The sequence below is a fragment of the Cydia pomonella genome, chromosome 17 (assembly GCF_033807575.1).
Source record: "Cydia pomonella isolate Wapato2018A chromosome 17, ilCydPomo1, whole genome shotgun sequence".
Lineage (NCBI taxonomy): Eukaryota > Metazoa > Arthropoda > Insecta > Lepidoptera > Tortricidae > Cydia > Cydia pomonella.
This window is the reverse complement of record NC_084719.1, coordinates 46,582-52,581: the sequence shown is the minus strand read 5'-3', so window position 1 is coordinate 52,581 and position 6,000 is coordinate 46,582.

The window sequence follows — 6,000 nt, the reverse complement described above, 5'->3', positions numbered from 1 at the left end:
ATAGTCTTACCCTATTTGTCCCTCCCAATAACCACATCAACCCAGTATTTTATGAGAACAAAAATACACAAATGGTTGGTTAATAATACACACGAGTTGACAAATAATTTGGTTAGGGTCCTCCGTATGTCTATACATACGACAACAGATTAAACAAAATTTGTTTGATCTATACATGCATTTTGCTTAAAGACGCTTTAACATAATAACAACGAAACATCTAAACAACTTAAGCCTTTTGTAAACTGATATCAACCGATATTTAATCCAAATAATACTATAGAAAAGCCGTAAGCGCCTCTAAATACGTCCACATTTAATCCTTTTCCATAATAAACCAGGAAATATTATAATTATTACAAAACCCTTTACCAGCGCGATAATTGCTCAAGTTTGTACTTAAAAGGATTCAAACGGTGTCCATTTGTCTTTCCTACCGATTTATTGCCGCAGGTGGATTCAGGTTTTAATTTGCATTTACATTTAGTTAAATTAACTTCATATTCTATCCTTTAGTCGCCCAGAGGCCTATTAAAAGATCTTTCATTCCATTGTACTTTGAATTTTCATTTTTACAAATTAAAACTGTATTTTGAACCAAACGGAATATACTAAATTTTTTAACGTTTAACAGTAAAGGGGACGATCGATTCCCATACAAACGTAGTCCTACTTTAAATATTTTCGAATAAAATTAAACGTTCAGGCATAGGCTATGATTAAAATACATCAAATAGTGTAAAAATATTATCAATAATGTTAGTATCCCGAGAGGAAAATGAGGATTACCTTTATATGAAAAGGCTATTTCGCGCCCTTAGGTCGCGTGGTCCGATCGACTAGTCCGATCAATCGGAATACGAAGTTTTTTTTTTCCTGTTGGCTCGATTGATCGGACTATAAAGACTTAGAAAATCCTGTCAGTCCTACTATCGGTGTAATGGGATTTTAAAAGTTCGTCTAGTTCGATCGATCGAACCACGAGACCTTGAAAAATCCTCTTAATCCGATCACACAATTTTTATTTTTCCTGTTTGTCCGACCGGTACTTTCATGGTTACTTTTGTAATCTACCAACATCTCAAAAGTGTTTTCTCACTTTAATTAGCCATACACGAACGGTTTTGCCCGTCGGATCGGGCACATCCGTGGCTATATCTCACCACACACCGACGGATTTGCCTGCGGACGGGTGCCCGGCGGGCAGATCCGTATCTATATTTCTCGACACACACGCACGGATGTGCCCGCTGGCGGTACATCTGGCGGGCTGATCCGACGGGCAAAACCGTCCGTGTATGGCTAGCTTTTCGACGCGGAATTTTACTACCACGAAATAGTAAGTCTACGGTTACGTCCGATCAGTCGATGCAACAGGAAAAAAAACGTCCTCGTGGTTCGATCGATCGAACTAGACGAACTTTTAAAATCCCATTACACCGATAGTAGGACTGACAGGATTTTCTAAGTCTTTATAGTCCGATCAATCGAGCCAACAGGAAAAAAAAAACTTCGTATTCCGATTGATCGGACTAGTCGATCGGACCACGCGACCTAAGGGATTTCGCGCGGGTCCTCCACTTTCGTCTTAACTTGCGGAGGTGAGCAACGGCAGAAACTTATACGGCCATACTAAAAATAGGTGTTCTGTGAACAAAGTTTTGTACGGAACACTAAATATAAGTGTTCTGTGAACAAAGTTATGTACGGAACACTAAATATAAGTGTTCTGTGAACAAAGTTTTGTACGGAACACTAAATATAAGTGTTCTGTGAACAAAGTTATGTACGGAACACTAAATATACGTGTTCTGTGAACAAAGTATTGTACGGAACACTAAATATAAGTGTTCTGTGAACAAAGTTATGTACGGAACACTAAATATAAGTGTTCTGTGAACAAAGTTTTGTACGGAATACTAAATATAAGTGTTCTGTGAACAAAGTTTTGTACGGAACACTAAAAACATTCAATAGTTTTTTAAAGTTATTTGACATTATAAATGTGAACAAAATATAAGATAAGATAGAACATTGTTTATTCAATAAATAAATTGGTATTTAATATTTAAATTTTGTTGGCTATATAAGTACCTAATGAAGATGACGTTGACGTTAGCAGTTGCAAGCGTAATATTAAAAACTCTACACCGTGTTTTTATTGAATTCAGTTAACATCGGGGTATCGGTAAGTTAAGGAAACTAAATGGCATAGTTAATTTTCAAAAAAAAAGTTTTATTTTTACTATTCTAATTTTTATAATCTTATACCTTTAAACGAGCAATTCTTGTATATATATATATATATATATATGTGATCTCGGAAACGGCTCTAACAATTTCGCTGAAATTTGGTATATGGGGGTTTTTGGGGGTATACAATCGATCTAGATTAGTCTTATGTTTGGGAAAACGCGTGTTTTCGAGTTTTCATGCGTTTTTCTTTCGACGCAGAATATGGTCGCTAATTTCGTGTTATCGGCCACTGTTCGTCTGGTCCAGCGGGTTAAGACGCGGACGGCTAAAACGAATGTTACGGGTTCGAATCTTGCCTGGTGATTAACTTTTGTTTTTTTTTATATGTTCAAGTTTATATATAATTTTTTTTAATTTTTATTGTTTTAGACAAGTTTAATTGAGTAAAAAAATGTAGTTAAGATTATCACCTATACACCACCACATTACAATAAATAGTTATAACCGAGCAAAGCTCGGTCGCCCAGGTACTAAGTAATTAAATGTTGCATGTAGCGTTGTTGTATCACGGGCATTACATTTAACTTAACCAATCAATTGAAAAATGTGACATCCCAATGTCATTTCGAACATCGATGGTCCGAGATAGAACGTACGTTTAGTAGCAAATGTATTAACTCGTACTAAACACTAATCTAACTAACAGGTAAGGGCCTTATAAGATAAAAAAATATTATTTATTATCTCCGAAATTGAGTTAATTAGAATACCAGTGTCTTTGAGAAAGTTACTTAATTTAATCTCAGGGATGCACACTTGAAATTAACGGAAAAAAAACACGGTGTATAGTAACAGGCAACGGCCGATTTTCAAACTTTAAAATTTGTCTTATATATAATTGATTTGTCTCTTATTTGGTTTCCTCGTATTTGAAATTAATGGTAGAGTATTTTAGTCGGTTGAAAGGTACCATTTCATCCCTTAGTTAACAATCTACTATTTGCTTAAACCGTACCTACATCGACAAACGCCAACCGAAAATTAAATAAATAAATCGGCCGAGAGCATGTCGGGCCATGCTCAGTAGGGGGTTTCGTCGTTAGCATTCTGTCAAAACAAGCCAAACGGTACCTATTATTAAGTATCATACCCTCAAGACAAGCCTTATTACTGTGGGACTTATTCAATTTGTGTAATACTGTCCTATAATATTTATTTATTTATGTATCATGTACTAGTACAAAAAAAAAAACATAAGTGATTAAGGGAGTACCTTCGCTTTGTACGTCTTTTTACTAAGAAGAAAACATTTTTGCAATAACTCAAAAACGGCTCGACTGATCATGTTCGCTATAGCTTTCATTTAAAGTATTTATTAAGCTTTTGTTTCATTAAGCTTGTGGCCTGAATCGAAAACATAAACATGTACATTGACACTTCACGCCAAACCAAGTACTGCCATCTACCGTTCTCGTACGTTTTCTTGTGCATAGTCGGTTCTGCCATTTTGCGGGCTACATTGGAAGCATAAACTTCACATTAACACCTCGCGCCAAAAATCTGAGCTCAACGAGGGGGGTGGGGTTAGGGTCGGCAACGCGCATGTAACTCCTCTGGAGTTGCAGGTGTACATAGGCTACGGAGACTGCTTACCATCAGGCAGGCCGTATGCTTGTTTGCCACCGACGTAGTATAAAAAAAAATCTGACGTCTCCTGCGCTGCTCCCTTTAGTTTATGCACGCTCCCTATAGATAGGTAATATTAATGAAAGTCATTTTAATATCTACCCCCAAATTTCATTATATTCTAATTTAGGTGTAAAGTAACACTTAATCAACAAACTAGAGACTAGACAGGCTCAACCTGTGTTCTAGATGTAAATAAATTAATTATAGAAGCCTCTTGAGCATCGAAATGAATACCTTAACCTTAGCTTTAACCTTATCAAACATTAAAACAAAGCTTTTTGAACAGAAACCTTGTAATGAACTTGATGAAAATACTAGTTTTCATGTAAGGCACAATTTTAAAGTGTTTAATTGCAATAAAATAGGAGTATTTTAAACTTGCTTCTCTTAGGGTCTCTTGTGCGTTCCAGGGTTACATACACAGGGTTAAACTGTAGTGTATAAACGGTTAACTCCGAGTTAGTTTTCTAACCCCGGCCCCTAAAGTCAAAAGGCTTAGAAATAAATAAAAAAAAACATCTAATCACGGTTTTCTCTCAAACGGAGCCAACTTTTGGAACGAAGTTCCTTATCGGACGTTTGACGAATAGGAGCTAGGCGAGAAAAGTGTATGATTTTTTCGTCACGGCCTTCTTTTGTTTCAATTCGTTTTCGAGAATAAGTAGTCTAATTTCGCCGACTTACGTATATCCTATAGTGGCGCAGTTGGAAAACAGGTGCTAACAGCGATAATCCGGGTTCTATCCCCGGACGTGTATGCAGCCATTACTTTTTGTATTTTTTTGCATTTGAATTTCATATTTATGATTGACTAAGCGAGTGTGAAGCACGAGCTAAGCGTATCAGTTCCAGCTTGTACAAAAATGTTTTCTTATGTTTAGTTGTTCTCCCTGCCATATGCCTGTAAGTCGCTTTTTTGAACTGATTTGTGAAATTTTGTAAGCAGATTCGTTAATTATTATTTTCTCTAGCGTGTGCGTAACTTTCTTTGTATGCATCTCGCTCGTACTGACATATTAGTGCGAGCGAGATGTATAGAAAGTACCTAAGTTACGCAGATGTTAGCGAATATATCAGTTTGATTCTGATAAGGCAGTCGTGGTAAAGCCATCGGCCTAGTATGTAGTGACCGATCTATGAATCCGATGTTCCTGGGTTCGAATCCCGGCAAGGGTATTTACTTGGTGTGATGTGCACAGATGTGTTATAACTTATATTTAAGTATTTGTACCTATATTATGTATATCGTTGTCTGAGTATCCACAACACAAGCCTTCTTGAGCTTACCCTTGTATAAGAATTTCCTATAATATTTATTTAATTATTTATTAATTCTTTTTTTTTTCATTACTAATCATTCTTTATTGGTAATAATAATAATGTCAACTTACATAACTAGTACAAATAACATAAAAAAGAAATTAAAATTACAACATATTAATTAAAATACATTAGCTACTCCACATATAAATAAAGTATAAAGTAAAAATACAAAGTTATACAAACACAAAAATCATAACCTAAACTGAACTAAATCCTAAATCTAACAGACACACAAAAACTATCCGCACAACTCGCCCCGCGCCCCTCCAGATGCAAAGGAGCCCATCACGCTCGCTGCGTTGCCACGTTGAACGGCGATGGACAACCTCTGCATCAAAAACGACCCGGAGCGAGGGTCATGACCACACTCCCGCATGCGTCTGCCCACTTCACCAATAAAATAAAATAAAATTAAAATAAAATAAAATAAAATTTATTAATTAGTATACAATATAGGGTATATCTATTGTACAGAAAGTTAACTTCGTTACAACTGAGTAAATTACGATACGGTTACAAGTCGGATACAAGTCCAAAGTAAAAGTTTCCAAGACGTAAGATTCGGAACTGTGAATTCATATTGAAAGCGTCGCTTTATATATGACACCATAGGATTGTACACCCTTTAGTTTATAATCTAACGTAGGTTAGGTTAGTTTGTAATCTTACTACCGTCAGTTTATAATGTAACTAGCGAGATTATAAACTGACGAGTATTTACAATTTTACTGTGACATATCCGAATATAATCGAAGACTTTTCAGCAGAGCCAAAAAAAAAACAAATTTTATA